We start from the raw sequence: 20,000 nt of genomic DNA, 5'->3' as shown, positions 1-20,000 counted from the left end.
CTTGCCCTCCTCCCGATCCTGACAGGCGGCATCAACCTGACCTTCTGAACGCCCCTTACCCTTCAGCTTCTTGGAAAACCGAATAGCCGACCGCCACGCCGAGACCAGTCCACCGCGGGATGAGCGTCGTGCGGCTTCCCAAGACACCTTAGCGAGACAGACCCCATGCCTTCCCCTTCCCGGAGGAGGAGAAAGGGAAAACCCAGTGGATAAATGTTCCTCTTAAGGCGCTCACACTGGCCTCAGGTATCTGCAGATCAGGAGAGAGGAAATAACAGCAATAGCAGCCATATTAGGCGTAACACACATACTGATACACACACACACACACACACACACACACTACTTGCAGCTATTTCCATCTGGGGATATACAAGGTCTGAGCGACGCAGTGTTATGTTACAGTTGTTTCCGCTTCGTCAACATCAACAACGCAATAAATCCTGTTCTGTATGGAGTGTCCCCTCAGGTGCTGCTGGGCTGGGGTGGCCTGAGCTGGGCTGGGCTGGTCTGGGATGGGCTGAAGTCTTGCACGTTCACCACATTGCGTATTCCCTCCTCTCGGATACACTAACAGTCGAACTTTCACCGCTACCTGCCTCCTTTTAGTAACCTTCTCCCCGCCAGCCTTTCCCGACTACCTCTTGTGCGTGTGTCTCCTTGTCGCCCTCGCCTCTTCCTTGTCCTTTTCACCCCCAACGATATCTCTCTGTATTTTTTCCTCATCCTCCCCTCAATCAAGCTTTCACACCACCTGCCTCGACTCAACGCGCTGTATACCTTCCCCTCTCGTCTCCATCCTGTGTCTCTTCGTCTCTTCCTTCTCCTTCTCCTCACATTTTCCCCTGTCTTCCTCACCTCAATTATTCATCCCTTTTTTCCATCCGTCCCCTTGCCGTGCGCAGCTTCAGACCCACCGAAGCATCAACAGCAACACCCTCCACCACCATCACCATCACCACCAGCACCACCAAGCTCTCCTCGCCACGGACAGCTATTATTAGGCTGCCCGCCGACATCTGGGGAACGCATTTGTCCGACCTTGACCCAAAAACACACTCCCGCCGGCCACAGCAGCGGAGGCTCGTGTGTCGGGTGGTGGTGGAGAGTAGAAAGGAAGGTAATAGTTGCCATGATGGAGGGACTGAATAGACAGACGGTGAGATGGTGGGACGGGAGGACTGCCTGCCTGCCAGCGCTTAAGGAAGATGGTGAGAAAAGTGAGAGGGAGAAATTGAAGGGGAGATCGCTGGTTGGTTGGTTGGTGGTGGTGATGGTGGTGGTGGTGGCCGTGATGGAGAGTGAAGGAGGGTACGGTGAAGGGGCTGAGTGAGGAGCATGAAGGGATGTTGCCAAGGGACTGTAAACGCTTCATAAACATGGTGATGGGAGTGAATATTATAGTGATAGCAACGCGGTCGTAAAAAGTAAAAATGAAAAAATAAAGGGATTTTAAGAAAAGTGAAGGGGTGGCGCATTTAGCTAAGAAAGAGTTTACAGGAGACTAGTTATATAAAAAAGGAAGAGAAAAAAAGAGAGTGTGTGAGTGAATGGATGAGGTGGTGAGTGTGAGTAGTGTAATGGAGCAGTGGGAGATATGACTTGTTGTTAATGTTGATAGTCGTAACGAGGCGGCGGTAAGGGCGTGCTAATGGAGGAGAGGAGAGGCTGACGAGGGCGTGGTGGTGATACATGAGAGAGAGAGAGAGAGAGAGAGAGAGAGAGAGAGAGAGAGAGAGAGAGAGAGAGAGAGAGAGAGAGAGAGAGAGAGAGCTGTTTGAGTAGAAAGTAGCTAAAGAAGACAGCCTGGTGGCGGTGGCGAGAAGACAGTCGAGGTTAAGAGGTTGCAGCTTTTCCTTCAAGAACGACCACGGGGTATAATTGACTTTCCGAGGAACCTTGAGAGAGCGCGAGGGTCGAAGTACGCTGACCGGGTGCCTGTCGCCGCCAGCCAGGGCCGCCACCCCTCACTGACAAAGGGCTGCTGTTGCCTCGGGGCTTCCGCCAGTGGGTAGCGAGCCTCTACATCCTTCAAGCGCGGGAAGAAAGGTGCCACGTGGCGGGCGACCGTCTCCCGCCTGGCTGGCTGGCTGGCTGGAGGCGGGCGGTGGGTGGCCATGAGGAAAGTTGACATTAGTTTCTTATTTGTAAAGGAGCCTCATTGTGCTGCATCATCAAAGGTCGGGAGGGAGTAATTACAGGGTAACTCTGGAACTCTCTGCCTGGTTCTCTTTTCCTTGGCCTTTTCTGTGAGATGGAGTGTTTCAAGAGAAGCACCGAGACATCACCGGAACCACGTAAGCTTGGTAAACCCGATCGAATACTTCTGCTAATCAACTCTTAAGGGGAATCGGAAATAAAAAAAACAGGTTCTTTCTCAGTGTTTTTATCCATTTCATCATTTTTTACTCTTAAAGGAAACATAAGTATCTCTGTGTGTCACTTACTATTACAGAAAGTACTTAGTTATCACTTGGCCATCAACTTGAATAGGACAAGGCGTTAGGGACAGCCAGACGACAAAGTACCATGTTCCTCGTTCCCTGAAGTGTTGCTGGTAATGTTGTGCCTCCCCCGGTAATCCCACCTAACACTAAAGCAATGTTTGAAGAGCCTGTAAAAAGTGGAAAGGTGGGCGGCTGTCGGACATAGCACGAGGACAAATAATAATGAGTTCTTGGGGTGCAGGTGTGTCTGGCGCGGCACAACCTGCAATAAAGTTAAGTAAAATAATCACAGCCAGCGCCAAGGTCTGATCGGTTTGAAAAAATAATGAGTATGGTTCGCCTCTCACTGCGCCACCTTCCCTGTGACTCATGCTGCTGCCCAGACCCATCCAGGGCCGTGGTGAGTCAGGGAGGTTACAAGTGTGTGTTTTAATGGCTATGCTAAACTTGGAGGAAAATAAGCGTTAAAAAAATGGAAAGGTATTTATGATTATTCGTTAACCAGAAAATAAAGTGTAGGCGGAACTTTGCTAATGCGCAGGAAGCTTTGTCATAAAGTGTTGCTGGTTGCGCCAAGCAACGCAACACAACGCAGTACAACACGTTGCCAAAAGTATAACTCGAGTTTCTTTTCCTTGTATTTCTTTTTTCTTTTTTTTTTTTTTTTTTTTCTTTTTGTGTTTATACCACTTTGCATGTGGAGGAAAAGAGGAAGATTTAACAACGCTTCTTGATTTCTTCTTTTCTTTACCTGGTGGTCAGTTTGTGCAGGAAAGGACCGGCTGTACCACATCCCATATTTGTCCCTTTTCCTTCTTTCCTGATGCCTAAATATGAACAAGTACTAGGACTGTCAGTGGTGGTGGAGGCCGGCCATTCGCCACCCAGCTAGTCGGTCGCCCAGGCAAGCAGAAGGAGGAAAAAGCAGCAGATAAATGTGTGCAGTAACAACCATAGCCCAGCATGAACACGTTCCCCGGTGCAGGAAAACGTATAAGTCTGTTTGAAGTCGAGTGTCGCGGCGTGAAGTCACGAGGTAATCCATTCGTGGACAAGAGGAAAAAAAAACTAGTTCTCGGAAAATCTAGCGCTTGTGGTCGCCTTATTTTTTTATTTTATTTTATTTATTTATTTATTTATTTTTTTTTTTGCGTTTTGAGCAGCGGCGTCTCTTCCTCCTCCTCCTCCTCCTCCTCCTCCTCCTCCTCCTCCTCCTCCTCCTCCTCCTCCTCCTCCTCCTCCTCCTCCTCTCGTCGGTCGTTCTTATCTGCCGGGGCATCACGTAATCTCGTCGTGTCACTGTTCATCATCATCATTAGTAGCCATTACCGGTTCATTGCGGTTCACAGGATCCTCTCTCATCAAAACTTTCTCTTAGTAGTAGTAGTAGTAGTAGTAGTAGTAGTAGTAGTAATAGTAATAGTAGTAGTAGTAGAAGTAGTATAGTAGTAGTTTTTTTCGGGATTAGTGTCCATTTTTTCATGATACTCTTGGTTTCCCACTCATTCCCACTTCCCTCTTCTGCTTTCTATCTCATTTCTTTCCACTCATCCTCTCTTTCCTCTCTTCCCATCATCGTATTTCTTCCCAGATCTTGTGTCTTTTCCATCTCACGCCTCGAGCACCAAGTTCACGGAAGAAATGAAAGACCAAACCTTCTTATTTTTGTACAGCTTAACTCTATATTAAATCATTTGAGTAGTGCACGCAACAAAAAAATTAAATCACAGCCAGAAGTTTTCAGTATTCAATAAGACCAGTTATTAAGATCATGTGTGTACAGAATGCTTAAAACCTCCTATTTTTTTGTACAGTTTAACGTAATTTTTAAATCCTTTGAGTACTGCATGCAAAATAGATACATGAATAAAAGAACTCACAGCCAGAAGTTTCGTGTATTCAATAAGACCAGTTACTAAGATCATGTGTATACAGAATGTTTAAAACCTCCTATTTTTTGTACAGTTTAACATAATTTTTAAATCCTTTGAGCAGTGCACGCAAAATAGATAAAAGAAATCACAGCCAGAAGTTTCGTGCATTCAGTAAGACCAGTTACTAAGAACATGTATTTACTGAATGCTTAAAACCTCCTTATTTTTGTACAGCTTCACGTCACTTTTAAATCCTGTTAGTAGTGGAAGCAAAAAGTCACAGCCAGAAGTGTCGGTTATCCAACAAAACTAGTCAAGGATAAGCAGTGGATCATCAAGCTAATCAAGACAGCGGACAGGTTACCGAGTACACAGTGAGAGGAAATCTATTTATGCTTGTACCGCATAGCATTTACTTTTACGTCTCACTGCGATGCGGGTACAAAAATTAATAGGTACTTCTTTTTAATGTACTTTTTCTCATTCTTTTCGTGAGGGAATTAACATGAGCACTGTGGGAGAGACAGTGATTTATATTTTTTGTACAAGTCCAATTTTTCAAGTCACAGTACGGAGTTGATACAAAAAATTATTACACTTTTAAAGGACAGTTTTTTTTGTAATTTTTTTGTATTTAGTTTTTGGAAATTAAGCACACGAACACACCAGGATTTGTTGAGAAATTTTCCTTTTGGGGGTTTTCCAGTTTTTTGTTTCATTTTTTCTCTTATTTTTTTGCATTTTTCCATCAGTTTTTTGCTACATGATTTTTTCCGCTGAAAATGTGGTGAAGATTTTTTTTTGTCTCGTTTTTACATTTTTTTTTTTTCATTCATACTTATTTTTCTTTCATGGTCAGGGGAGGCGAGGGAACCAAGTCTGGATTTCCCACGCGAACACACACACACACACACACACACACACACACACACACACACACCTATCAATCATAAAGTAAGCCTCATTTCTCACCTTCATCCTCGTGCTATCAAATTTAAACTGAATTGCTGCGGTAATAAATGAAAATTAAAGTTAATAGGCTGCTTTTATACCTCGATTTTTGCCTCAATTGTTGTTGGCTCATCAATTTTGCTGCTATTTAGTTATCTCTCTCTCTCTCTCTCTCTCTCTCTCTCTCTCTCTCTCTCTCTCTCTCTCTCTCTCTCTCTCTCTCTCTCTCTCTCTCTCTCTCTCTCTCTCTCTCTCTCTCTCTCTCTCTCTCTCTCTCTCTCTCTGTTTCACCGTAAAATACAAACATCAAATGAGAAACAGGCAGACAGACAAACAGACATACAGACAGACAGACAGATAAACAGATGGACATGTAAGATAACAAACAGACGGATACAGAGATAGAGAGGTGCCAAAGATAGACAATCAGAAGCACATACGGAAAGATACAGACACAGACAACATAGACAGGCAGAGGAAAGAGCAGCACGGAACGAAGCTGACAGAAAGAAGAGATGAAAGAAAGTTAAATAGGAAACGGGTATGCCATCAAAGAGAAAATGAACAGAGCAACTTACACATATAGGTCCGGATCCAGAAACGCTTTGCTCTCTCATCACATTTATTTTCAAAGGCCACAGGGATCATTTCCTGGGTTTGCTAGTGTTTTTACGGTTGATAATGTAGAAATCTTGTCAGTCTGCCCCAAGAAGCATAAAACCACCAAGATAAAAACTCGTGTAAATTAAAGTAAAGCCTTATGAAACTAGAGGTGAGGCACAGAAATGTTTGAGAATACGAGCCTTAAGTTAGCCTTACTCACAAATGGATGCACTCTAAACTTTGAAGCGGAGAAAGGCGGAGAAGGCGGCAAGAGGCAAAGAAAACGTGAGTCTCTGGTACTGCAACTGAATATACTACGTAGGGACCCTCGAGAATCTGGAGGCGGCGTAGTGGGGGTCTTTATTCTGGGATGTTCAAGGCAGTGAATGGTCTACGTATTTCTCCTTTGCCTTAGATCTGATCCCTTTTAATGCTGCAGTATCTCTTGTAGGAGGCAGGGAGGGTTATATACGATGAACCTACACGAGGGAAAGGCTGCAAAAAGGAAAGGTATGTAAAGGTGTGTGGCGTCTTTCAGAGTCAAGGTATTGAGGGTATATAGCTAGCTAGTCCTCCTCTTCCTCCTCTTCCTCCTCTTCTTATTCCATCTCCTTCTAGATAATGTAAAGATCGTTTTTTTTCTCTCTCTATCTTTTCCTTCCCCTTCATCTCCTCTTCGTCCTACTGCCTTTGTTGTGTGTGTGTGTGTGTGTGTGTGTGTGTGTGTGTGTGTTATACTTCAGGGATGTTTGTTTCTTTGAAGAGTGTCAATGACTTTTACGATCTTTATCAGTTCGATGTGATCAGCAAAAAATTATCACATTCCTCCTCCTCCTCCTCCTCCTCCTCCTCCTCCTCCTCCTCCTCAATTTTTTCACTATGTAACTTCTTTCGCTGGAGATTGAATGGCATAATTTACAGCAATAAAAAAATAAAAAGCCTTCATTGGACCAACAAGTCTGATACGTAAACTGTTCATTCCTGTGACTGCATGTTTCTCCTCTGCTTCCTCCTTTTCCTCCTCTTCCTCCTCCTCTTCCTCACGCCCCAGGGTGGATGCGTTAGGGAGGATGATGGATGGTTCCCTGCTGGACGCGTGCATGTGTGTGTGTGTGAGCGTGTGTGTGTGTGTGTGTGTGTGTGTGTGTGTGTGTGTGTGTGTGTGTGTGTGTGTGTGTGTGTGTGTGTGTGTGTGTGTATGGCTTGGTTTCCTTCATCAGCATCGGTCGTGCGGCAAAGATGAGGCGGTGGTGAGCATGGTTTCTTTGTGTCAGCTGAAGGCAGTCGAGTGTAAAATCCTGCCCACGTGAAGGGAAGAAAAATAAACTGTAAACAAACAAGTACGTACTCCAGAGAACTCCCGCCGACCGTCTGGCAGATATTGGGCTTGTTTTTTTTTTTTTTTTTTGCTTCACCACGCGAGCATTTCTCTCTCTCTCTCTCTCTCTCTCTCTCTCTCTCTCTCTCTCTGTCGTTAATGTTATTTTTGCACGTAATATGTGTTTCCTGAGGTCATACGCGCTTGAACACACACACACACACACACACACACACACACACACACACACACACACACACACACACACACACACACACACACACACACACATTCCACAACTGTACCCAAGTTCTCTCGTGCTTCAACCCTCATTTCTCCCTCCTGGCCGCCCTTCCTTCCTCCACCCACACTCCTCCCATCCCTATCCTTACCCACCCTCTTTCACCTCCCTCTCTCCACCCACACCCCGTTCCCAATCCCGTCCTCATTCCCCACCCCCACCAACAATCCCTCCCCCTCACACCATTCCATATTTAATCGATCCCCGGAACGCCATCGGAAACACAGTGCCTCCGTGCTGGGGTGAGCCGGGAACACCCCAGCAAGCGGCGCCAGCAGGCCAATTACAATAAATAAATAGGAACAAACGGTGAATTGGCCGGAAACTGAATCATCATTATTATCTAAGCGAAACAATGGACGGAGGAGGAGGTACAGGAGGAGGAAGGACCACGCGTCGGCCGCTGACACGTAATTATCTAAGGGAGTCGCAAGCTAAAGCGGCGCAAAAGGCAGGATGCTATGAGTCTTGGAGCGGGATGGTGGCGGAGAGGCATTGAACCTTCCAAGGTCAGCGGAGAGGTGGTGGTGAGTGAGGACATCTGCCGCGTGGGATGGGATGGCTGGGCAGGGCTGGGCTGGGCTGGGCTGGGTTGGGCTGGGCTGTGTGGCGTTGGTCCGGGGAGGGAAACAACAATGCAAGGAGGACAGACTGGCTGGCCGATTGCATGTTCGGTGCAGCAGTTGGTGGAGGAGTGATTGATTGGCTGCAGGCTGAGTAATGAAGGAAAGAAGGAAGGCAAGTGACGGGCAAGACAGGTTTGTGAAAGAAGAATGCCTGGAGGGAGAGGGTGGCGGGAAGCCTTCAGGTAGTCTTATACTGGAGTAATGTTTTCGATGTAATATACCAGCTGGACTAATTAAGAGAGAGAGAGAGAGAGAGAGAGAGAGAGAGAGAGAGAGAGAGAGAGAGAGAGAGAGTGAAAACGCAGAGGAAGGTCAAACAAGGCTATGCCCTGACCACAGCATGAAAGGTCAGTGGCGGCAGGGTGGTAACAGCAGGAGTACATCGCGCAGGGCCGCGGCGCGCGCCTCGGCCAGCAACACGAGGCACCACAACAAAGAGCGACGCGCAGCGCGCCTGGAACTCCACCAACGGAAATAGCAACAACACACGTGGCCGAACTCGGGAGAGTGGACGGTGGCCCAACGGCCACAAAAACATGGCCATAGCGGCCTGTTACATGCGGCCAGGTGTGTGTGGGAGGGGGGGGGTCAGCGAGGGCAGAGGACACTGAAAAAGTGGACATTACGGGTACTTCCCACCGCCCTTGAATTATAGAAATGCCGGCTCTTTTTTCAGTCAATCATTTAAGTTATTGTTACATGTTTAGTTACAGTTACACCCCCCTCTCTCTCTCCCTATCTATCTATCTATCTGCCTATCTATCTATCTATCTATTTATCTATCTATCTATCTATCTATCTATCTATCTATCTATCTATCTATCTATCTACCTACCAAAACATAATCCAGTTATTTTTTTTCAAATCAGACAAAGCAGGTTAGCAAACATTACAGTGAACAACAACACGCTGGAACAAGAGTCACACTGTACCATCAAACGTCACAGATCTTTGTCCTACAGTGGCAAGGAAACCTAAATTTCACGCGAATTGGACGCGGTGGTGTAAGAGGCAGAGAGGATGCTCGTCTTTACTTATTGAAATGTACCCATTCATACTAATCGAAGTGACATTGTCTTTCTGTCCCTTATATATTGATTCTTATTCTTTGAATGACTCTGCACGGCCCATTTAACCTTGGCCAGCTCACGTCTTTCATTTTTCAGTATGGTCAGTGATGCCTGTAGGAGTGAAAATAGAAGAGGCTTTCTACTTCTTCACACCTGAACACTTTTAAACAGAAAATGCAGTGATACTATTCTTCCAGCCCACCTGACCGTGTCCCTCCAGCAGATTATGATAAGAGAAAAAGTAATCTGGCATAGTTACGGTCTGTCTCAAGTCAATTAACCTGCTGCTCTTGCTCTCAGTGTTTTGCGCCCGTCACTCACTCTCAGGTCTGTTATGGTGCCAGTCTCCTTACGTGACCTGACAGTTGATAGGATTGCTTTTATTTTTAGCGATTGAGGAACTTTAAACTGAGGGACAAATCTGAATGTAGTGGAACTGAATATGGTTTTTCACTTTCACCAGGACGCGTTTCCGTATTCATTCTGCTTGCTATTTGGTGATTTTATACAGCTTCAGAAACTCATGTAGGGCTTAAAATAGTAAAGACTCTGGCCATTAATTTTCTGACCTCCATAGACTCTTCCCAATGCCAATAAAATGGTCTAAGCGTACACAATTCTCAAGGTAAAAATGTGCACCATTAACCTCTTCAGTATTAGGACGCGTTTCCGTATTCATTCTGCTTACTATATGGTGATTTTATACAGCTTCAGAAACTCATGTGGGGAATTAAAATAGTAAAGACTTCATAGACCCTTCCAAATATCAATAAAATGGTCTAATTGTATACAAAATCTCAAGGTAAAAATATGCCCCAGTATTGAAAGGGTTAACTTGTAATGATATTTTAATTAACGCGTGTTTATTCCATCTTCTTAGGGCTAAACAACAAACATCATAGTATTCTCTCTTTCCAAATAAAAATTAAAGGATATTTCTGACAACAAGAGGACAATTTTGAAGCATTTTCACTCTTTGTTTTATGCCAAGACTATTAACCCCTTCAGTGCTATGACGAGTTTCCATATTCATTCTGCTTACTATTTGCTGATTTTATACAGCTTCAGAAATTTGTGTGGGGGATTAAAAAAGTGAAGATTCTGGCTATTAATCTTCCGACCTCCATAGACCGTTCCTAATGTGAATAAAATCGTCTAATCATACTCAAAACTCATGGTAAAAATGTGTCTCAGTACTGAAGGGGTTAATGGTGAAACCGGATGCAGACGGGTATGGAGTGACGTCATCCCATGCATCGGCAGTACAGCGTGACGTCAGGAAGAAGACGGGACTAACCTCTCAGCGCGTTACTGTAGTGTGGGTAACTCTGTGAACTCGTACCAAGGAGAAAAAAAAACGAAAAAAAAAGAAAAAATGTTCTGAGCGACTATCATCTCTTCTAAATGGATGTACTGCTAAGCTCATCTCTCTCTCTCTCTCTCTCTCTCTCTCTCTCTCTCTCTCTCTCTCTCTCTCTCTCTCTCTCTCTCTCTCTCTCTCTCTCTGTCTCTGTGTGTGTGTGTGTGTGTGTGTGTGTGTGTGTGTGTGTGTGTGTGTGTGTGTGTGTGTGTGTGTGTGTGTGTGTTTTACGAGTACAGGTAAAGGGATTTTTTGCAATGCTTATAACACGTAAGAACAATGTCAAAAAAAAAAAAAAATGACAACTGATGAAAACTGACCAGCGCCACGCTTAATATGGAAAAGAAACGCAAAAAAATGAAAAGAAAAAAGAAAATAATATCACGTGTAAAAACAACAACCTTCTGGTGTTGCAAAGAGGCGTCCTGGTAAAACTTCGGCGTGATCTACCGCACCACCACACTCTTCTGCCCGTGCTCGCCTTCCGCACACTATTCCGTTACGCACGTACTGTACATCTATCGTAGGAGCTGAGGTGTGTCCCTGCGGTGAAACATCCCACGCTGAACCTCATAACTTAACCCGCTGCGCATATAGCCCGATAAGGAACAAGCGAAGAGGCCCGAACGTCACCACAAGCAACCTGATGCCCGAGACGCAACGTGATATGCAGGTAGCTGGCCAGAAGAGGCAGACGGGAGGACATCAGGTGTGTGTTGGGAGCACAAACAACCTTGGCGGTGTATCCAAGTGGCATTTCTCCACGAAGGGCACTCGTTTCTCGCCTCTTCCCGCCTCCCTGTCGTTGTATCCTTACGCAAGTGTTTTGTGTAACCCACCGCAGACTGATTCCCGCTTTTAGCTCTCGCCGCTATTACGGGAAGTGTGGTTTTGCTCATGGAGAAGGAAGGAGGAGGGTACGGACGGTCGTGATCCCCCGCTGGCTGTATCCAGTAAGCTTGTTTTTGCATGATCTCTTGAGCAGAAAATCTCACCGAACAGGAACACGTTAATCGCAGTTACAGACGGAGACTTGCTGATCACTTCCATCCACGGGGACAATGAGGGTTTTTTGTCGAGCTTTTGAATTATACGTCTGAGCCAGGTAGACGAAACCCGACCTGATGACCTGATACTGTTGTTTTTGTACATTGTAAAAGGTGCAGCTGTGGCTCATTAACCCCTTCAGTACTGAGACGCATTTTTGTATTGAATTTTGTGTACGATCAGACGATTTTATTGACATTAGGAAGGGTATATGAAGATCAGAAGATTAATGGCCACAGTCTTCACTATTTTATTCCCCCACAAAAATTTCTGAAGCTGTAGAAAATCTCAAAATAGTAACCAGAAGGCATATGGAAATATGTCATGGTACTGAAGAGGTTAAGCGAGAGAGAGAGAGAGAGAGAGAGAGAGAGAGAGAGAGAGAGAGAGACCCGTGATATATTCCTACACGTGTTCTGATAACAATCCCTGTAACACAACAGCAAAATGACTCATAACCCCCGCCGTCGCTGTAAACAACACGTCCATTTGCTCTCTCTTAACTCTTCTCATAACTTCCTCACCACCACCTGCCTTGGCACAGAGAACTAGTGAAGAGTGTAGCAGACTGTAGCAAGCATTCTGGGGCAGGGGAGGCAGCAAAAAATATATGCATGAGAGTAGAAGAAAAAGAAGGAGCTGATGTTTTGTGTGTGTGGATTTGTGCACGGGAATAGAAGAGGCTAGGAAAGGAATAAAAGAAAATATGAAGGAGGAAACTTTAATAATATCTTTAACACTTCATCCCTCCAGAAAAAGATAATAAATGAATTGATATATAAAATGATAATAATAGCAAAAAAAGAAGACCAATCACCTTGTCCAATTCAGGTAGCGAAATACATGTTCTGAATACTGATGAAGAAGGTTATGTTCAACTTATTTAAGGCGAAGGATACCATCAGATGAGACGATTCCTGCTCAGGTGTACATTGCAATTAGCGTGCAGGAAGGACCGCCTCACACTGACACACCTCTGTACTGATTCCCTCCTACGATACACACAGGTGATACGTACATATGAATACATACATAAATATACGCATACATGTGTTCAGTGTAACAGATGACCGATAGTATGTATGTATAAGTGTGTATGTGTGTGTTTACCTAACTGTATTTACCTATGACTGATTTTCTTTCTTTGTTATCTTAATGTTGTGACTTCTTGTCTTATATGTGATAGTGTGTCGCTTCAATACAATTCAACTGCTTTCAAGAGGCTTTAGTTGAAGTGACGCAGGTTTTTAAGAGTGTTTTTATGATTGTATTGACAGATTAACAAGATTTATGCACTGAAGGGAAAAAAAAGCACCCTGAGATTCTTGTATTAGTTTACTATGTGTTACTACTTATAAATCAGATGTGGGGATGATACAGACATTATATATAGATGCTTCAATATCTTATCTTAACTAACAATCGCTCTGAACAAAGTTGAGATATTTTTTATTTGTATCCTAGTGGTAATATAAACCTCTTACACTATTAAAGACCAAAACACAAATTAACTGACCAAAAATCTGTGTCCTTTTAATCTCTTCAGCACCATGACACGTTTTCGTATTTATTCTGGTTCAAAAACATATGTTGAGATTGAAATGCTAAAGACTTTAGCCATTAATCTTTGGACCTCCATAAACGCTTGCTAATGCAAATATAATCGTCTACTCACACCCAAAAATCGAGGTAAAAATGCGTCTCTGTATTGAACTGGGACACGTTTTTACCCTCAGATTTGTGTACTAGACCATTTTATTGACATTAGTAAGGGTCTATGGAGGCCAGAAGAATAATTGCCAGAGTCTTCACTATTTTAACCCCCACATAAGTTTCTAAAGCTGTATAAAATCACCAAACAGTAACAGAAGGAATAGGGAAACACGTCATGGTACTGAAGGGGTTAAAAACAATACACATGGAAGTTCAAAGCCAAAACACTGAAACAGGACACAACAGGAGAGACAGACACAGCAGAGATACAGGAGCAATGCACTCCACAAAAAAGCCATCCCCTTCACCGCCGCCCCCACGCAGCTGGAGCAGAACTGACGGACGTGACTCCCCTCAAGGACGACCTGAAGTGTGTGGTTCCAGACAGACAGACAGACAGGCAGGCAGACGGGCTGACACTGAGACATTCTAGACGATTAGAAAGGCATTTTAATACGGCATGAAATTGTGAGTAAGTAATAATCTATGAGAGAGAGAGAGAGAGAGAGAGAGAGAGAGAGAGAGAGAGAGAGAGAGAGAGAGAGAGAGAGAGAGAGAGAGAATAGACGAACACTCACACACACACACACACACACACACACACACACACACACACACACACACACACACACACACACACACACCGCGTAGTGTAGTGGTTAGCACACTCGACTCACAATCGAGAGGGCCGGGTTCGAGTCCCGGTAAGCGGCGAGGCAAATGTGCAAGCCTCTTAATGTGTGGCCCCTGTTCACCTAGCAGTAAATAGGTACGGGATGTAACTCGAGGGGTTGTGGCCTCGCTTTCCCGGTGTGTGGAGTGTGTTGTGGTCTCAGTCCTACCCGAAGATCGGTCTGTGAGCTCTGAGCTCGCTCCGTAATGGGGAAGACTGGCTGGGTGACCAGCAGGAAACCGAGGTGAATTACACACACAAAGTTAACTTCTCGTTTCCGTTAAAAATCTAATACGTAATTTCTCTCTCTCTCTCTCTCTCTCTCTCTCTCTCTCTCTCTCTCTCTCTCTCTCTCTCTCTCTCTCTCTCATCCTATCAATCTCAATATGAACCTCTACTAAACGCGTCTAGTCTTCCTGTACCAGCCCGCGAGAAGACCGGGCGTTCCCTATATAATGAGGTGTTGGTGCCTCCAGGCTTCTCTTGGGTACGTGCCCGATCGCTAACAAAAACATGATTACATTACGATTACCTCTTGTAGTAGCGGTAGGAGAAGAAGGAGCAGGAGGAGCAGGAGGAGGAGGAGGAGAGTAGTAGTAGTAGTAGTATTTCCTTTATCACAAGTCTTCTGGGTATGTCTCTCTTTCCAAAAACACTTGAGAACTTACATGACAAATATCGGAAGGACATGCCAGGGCTCTCTTGCACACACACACACACACACACACACACACACACACACACACACAAGTCTTTCATTTCCTCTTTCCCTTTCCTCTTCCCCTTACTGATCACGTGTTTTCTTCCCCATTTCCTTTCCCTCTGCCCCATGACCACACCCGGGATTCCCCTTGTCTTCCTCTTTAATGGAGCTCCCTTTCTCTTCTCATTATTGTTGGTATTGCTGTTTGTTTACCTTATATGTGTATTGTGATATTGTGATACGTATTTCCTGAAAGGGCTTTGATCTCTCTCTCTCTCTCTCTCTCTCTCTCTCTCTCTCTCTCTCTCTCTCTCTCTCTCTCTCTCTCTCTCTCTCTCTCTCTCTCTCTCTCTCTCTCTCTCTCTCTCTCTCTCTCTCTGAATAACTGCACAAATCAGGTTATATTTATTTTTGTACGATCTATTCTTAGCATTTTTTTTTATTATAATCTAGTTTTGATTCAAGTTCTAGGCGACTGTATCGATTTGCTTTTGTGCGCCTTCTGTGTGTGTGTGTGTGTGTGTGTGTGTGTGTGTGTGTGTGTGTGTGTGTGTGTGTGTGTGTTTTGCTCCCACGTGGTCAGCCTTGGTGGTGTGTTTTGGTGTTGGTGTGGTCTGGTGTTGTGTATTGGTGTAGTTAGTAAGAAGATGCATGCGTGGTTCTCAGGTGATTTTGGTGTGGTGGTGTGTTGTGGTGGTGTGGTGGTGTGTTTTAGTGTGTATGCTAAATGTAATGGTGTGTGGTGTTTGGTTTGGTGGGTGGTGTGTGATGAGTCTGATATAGATATGGTGTTGTATGGTGTGGCGGTGTGGTGTTGCTGTGGTAGGTGTGGTGTTGCTGTGGTAGGTGTGGTGTGGCATGATTCACCTCCACAAAGAAATATGTAACAAGAGTCACGTGGTGCAGGCATGTGTGTGTGTGTGTGTGTGTGTGTGTGTGTGTGTGTGTGTGTGCGTGTGTGTGTGTGTGTGTCGCCTTCGCTAACCCTTCGGAGCCCCAGGGGTCATCATCCCCTGACCTTGCGGGCGGGCGGGCGGGCGGCCACTCCCCCCACGCCCCTTCACCTGCCTTCCCCCCCCCCCATTCTGCACAGTCTCTCACCGTGTACCCCTGTGTCTGCCCGCGCTCTCCTTCCTCACTCCCTCCTCACACTCCCTCGCACTCACTCCGCGTTATGATCTAATTTATAATACTCTCCCTGGCGGCCTCTCTCAGCAGCCTCTTCCCGCTCTCCCTCGTCCGTTATCTCCGCGGTATTCTTTCCCCCCTTGCTCACTTTCCGATTCACTAAAAATTCCACAGATTCGTTAACGCAAATCTTTTTTTGTGGGTCGTTAATATTTATACATGGGAATGATTGCAGGAGAGACACCCTAATTGCAACCAGGAGTAAGGAAGGGCGCCTTAGTTAGGGCTGGCGGGCACAGGCAGGAGGTCAACAGCCCATGCCCTTCGCGGTCGAGCTGAAGGAGAGACGCTGTCCTAGCAGATTACCCGCGCCGCCACCACCTGCCGCCCACACATAGCTCCTCCTCCTCCTCCTCATCTTCCTCCTTCTCCTCCTCCTCCTCCTCTTGCTGGGCTCCCTTCCCGGCCTTTGTAGCGTGGCGTGGCGGCAGCGTCACCGTAGCCGCCTCCCGCAGGTGTGTTCGTCGCGTGGCAGCTGCCGCCGCCCTGTCCTGGCTCATGACCTTCGCTGGTTCACACACCCGCCCACTCAGCCTGGCTTGTGTATATTAGGAGGAATCTTTTTTTGTTCGTGCTCCAGTGAATGTTTCCATCGTCACGCAACACTGACTCCTGTTTTTTTTTTTTTTTTCGTTTTTCTCTCTTTCTCTGTTACTAATTTACAATTAGTGTACTCACCACAGCAATTGTGTTGATAACCCTTTTTATTAGTGTTGTGTTGTGTGTGTGTGTGTGTGTGTGTGTGTGTGTGTGTGTGTGTGTGTGTGTGGTATAGTCACGCTTACTTTTTCTAAGTTTTCATCTCTCTGTCTTGAATTTAGTATAACGTTGTTGCCTGAATGTCGGCAGTTGTTATTTATCGCCGCAGCATCATCGTCCCTGTAGTTAGGTTTTGCCGCAGCTGCTCTGCTTCCACGGAGTGTGATGCGTGATGGAAGGTCACCAAGCAGCCAATGAGCGAGCCATGTCATGCGGCAGCGCGCTCGTCTTTGTTATGAAGACTGTAATTTCTTGATTTTGTTGTTCTGGACGCGACCCGAGAGCGGCGGCGTCGAGCGAGGCGGCGGCGGCGGTGGTCGCGTGGCAGCTGTTGCCTCCCATACGCCATGGCCTTCGAGGGTTCATAGACTTTTGGGGACAGAACGCCACCTGGCCTATAGGAACCGTCAGTTTTGCATCCGCCTTCTGCAGGTGTGGTGGTCGCGTGGCAGCTGCCGAGCTCTTCATGACCTTCGGAAGTTCAAAGACTCCCCTGATCGAGACGTCGGGCGCCATCTGGCCCAACGACGGGCACGACTTTGTTAAGGTCTTTTCTCAAGGTCGGGGCATCGGTGCGTCAGACGGGCGAGAGGGACGAAGGTGGAGCTGAGACCGCATGGAATTTACGGTATAAGAGTTGGGCGGGGGAGGCGACAGTGGCCGTTGTGGGAGTTTGTGTTGTTGCTCGAACTCGCCCTTTGAGGTCTTGGTTCCATGGCAGGTGGCTGAGGTTGCTCGGCATTTCCGGTATACTGGGGGATGTGTGAAGGGGAAGCGTCACTGTTTGGGAAAGTTTGTCTTGTTACTCGAACTCATCCTCAGACCTTGTACAATGATAAGCGAACGACGAAGTGGTCATATTCGAGTCTTACTGTAAGGGAAGACAGCCAAAGAATCACCTGGAAACATGAGTTGAAGACTTAATGTTACGCTGAGAAGCCATGGAACAGACACGCAACCAACCGAGATGAGTAATGAATGTTAGTAGACGTGCAGTGGGTTCATACTGTTAATAGCTGCACTTAAGAACACAGAAGGATGCAGTACAAGCGAGAAGGTAATTAATTAGTCATTCAGGTGTAGATGTAAAGGAAGAGATTACCCGATAATACCCTCCAGCACCTCTTTGATACGGGCCGCTGGACGAGACTCATAACCATGCAGTCCAAATAACCTTTAGCTCCGTCGGGAATGTCTCTGATAGTAACGACGGCAAAGGAAGCAGACAACCACCGCAAGGCAGACTTTGAGGTCCCGCCACGGCCTTGCTAGTGCCGGAGGGACGTGCTGCTGCAAGATACACTCAACTTAGACGTGTTGATGCCGATGTACCTTGAGATAAACAGACTGGGAAGGCGACAAACATCCTGATAAATTTACTAGCACATATTAGTGACAAACACACACACACACACACACACACACACACACACACACACACACACACACACACACACACACACACACACACACACACACACACACACACACACACTTCCTCTAGTTGCGTGTTATCCTAGAGGCAACAAACACAACTCACGAAGAAGCACGAGGCGTTGAGTCAGCTGATCTTAGGAGGAAAACGGAAATACTCATATGAACAATCAAGTTGTGTGTGTGTGTGTGTGTGTGTGTGTGTGTGTGTGTGTGTGTGTGTGTGAGTCCAAGAAAGGTTTAATAAAGAGCGTAGAGTGGCGTCCTTGCGTCCCACAGATCCAGGAAAAAGTGGTCAGAGAGAGGGAGAGAAAGAGAGACGGAGAGAAAGGTACTGACTCTCTCTCTCTCTCTCTCTCTCTCTCTCTCTCTCTCTCTCTCTCTCTCTCTCTCTCTCTCTCTCTCTCTCTCTCTCTCTCTCTCTCTCTCTCTCTCTCTCTCTCTCTCTCTCTCTCGCATTGATTGACAAGGAAACACACAGACAGAGCTAAGTGCATGACTCCTTTTTATCACCAGCGTGTCAGCATGACGTGGCTGCGTGAGTGTGACTGAGCGGTGAGGGTAGACAGCACGTTACTGACAAGCGACAGGGCAGGGAGCGAAATTATCCTTACCACCAGATCGATTTTTGTATACAGCCCCTTTCATTATCATCATCATCATCATCATCATCATCATCAGTTTGGTTGGTTCCGTTGCAAAGACGAAGGATGGGGTTTATCTTTCCCCTTGTTGTTGTTTTTATAGTTATTTTTGTATTTATGTTAGTGTAACGCGCTTCTATGCAGATAAACAGAAAGAAAAAGGCATCCACTCGTTCTTCAATCGCGTAACTTATAAACAAATTAACGTAACAGAGGAAACATAAATGGAAAGAAAAAATTTAAGTTATATGTGTGATGAGAATAAGTTTGCAACGCGTGGGTGTACAGAGGTAACAGAACTGTGCAGGTGTGTGTGTGTGTGTGTGTGTGTGTGTGTGTGTGTGTGTGTGTGTGTGTGTGTGTGTGTGTGATGCGGTGACTGACATGGAAAAACAAAGAGAAGTGTTTCTAGGAATGAAGCGGAGAGAAGAGATTGAACTTAGGGCATGGTGTTAGGGGTGCTGGTGGCGGTGGTGGTGGGAGTGGTGGTGGTGGTGGTGAGGGAGAGTGTGTTCTTGGTGGTGACGGTTATATTAACTTCCTAAAGCATCCTGTTCTGCCACGTCGTCTTTCTTTTTCTCCTTTTTTTTTTTTTTTTACTTTTCTTCTGTATTCAAATATTTCTGAGTGTTCGTTGTTTCCTCATTTTGTTTTATTATTCTTTTTTTTCAATTCATGTCTCAATGATTTTTTCTCCTAATGTGACTGCAATGTGTGTGTGTGTGTGTGTGTGTGTGTGTGTGTGTGTGTGTGTGTGCGTTTGTATCCGCGTGTATTCTTGACGGATCTGCTCCACAAGAGGAAAAAGGTAACAAGAACATCTTCTAATCTTTACTTTATATGCATCGTCCATTTATTCCGCTTCCTGCTTCCTCCCTGCCGCCGACTTTTACCCAGCATGGTTTATTAATATAATCTCTTGGTCACTGGTCCTTCTTTCCTCTTAATATAGTGCGTCGTTCCTTGTGTGCGTTGGAAACTTTCATTTATAGCTACACTTTCTAAGCGAGACGTTTTTTCGTGTGTTCAATTTAAGCTGCATACTTTCCCGCTGGTGTGTTTTTCTTTCTTTTTTTTTCTGCGTGCCTCATGTGGTAGGGGGTCGGTATTCAAGTGTTATGTTGCGTAACGAAGGGTGCTATTTTCAGAGCAATGTGACCCTTGGATAACTCTTATGAATTCGTTTGCCTCGTTTGTTTGTGGTGTGGTATTAACGCTGACCTTTCTGTATCAGTGGGGAAAACAAATTAGAGTGAGTCAAAGGGGAGCAGGAGGCGTGATTATGAAAG

The 20,000-nt window shown here is 45.6% G+C and overlaps 1 protein-coding gene across 2 annotated transcripts in view; it reads left to right on the top strand.

Moving 5' to 3' along the window:
- Nucleotides 1–20,000, top strand: part of LOC123503874 (phospholipase DDHD1-like) — a 171,599-nt gene that overhangs the window by 98,284 nt on the left and 53,315 nt on the right. The gene's annotated exons all lie outside the window — the stretch shown is intronic.

This window comes from Portunus trituberculatus, chromosome 14, assembly GCF_017591435.1.
Source record: "Portunus trituberculatus isolate SZX2019 chromosome 14, ASM1759143v1, whole genome shotgun sequence".
Classification (NCBI taxonomy): Eukaryota; Metazoa; Arthropoda; class Malacostraca; order Decapoda; family Portunidae; genus Portunus; species Portunus trituberculatus.
Note: the sequence above shows the minus strand (reverse complement) of the source record. Positions and strands in the feature narration are given on the sequence as shown.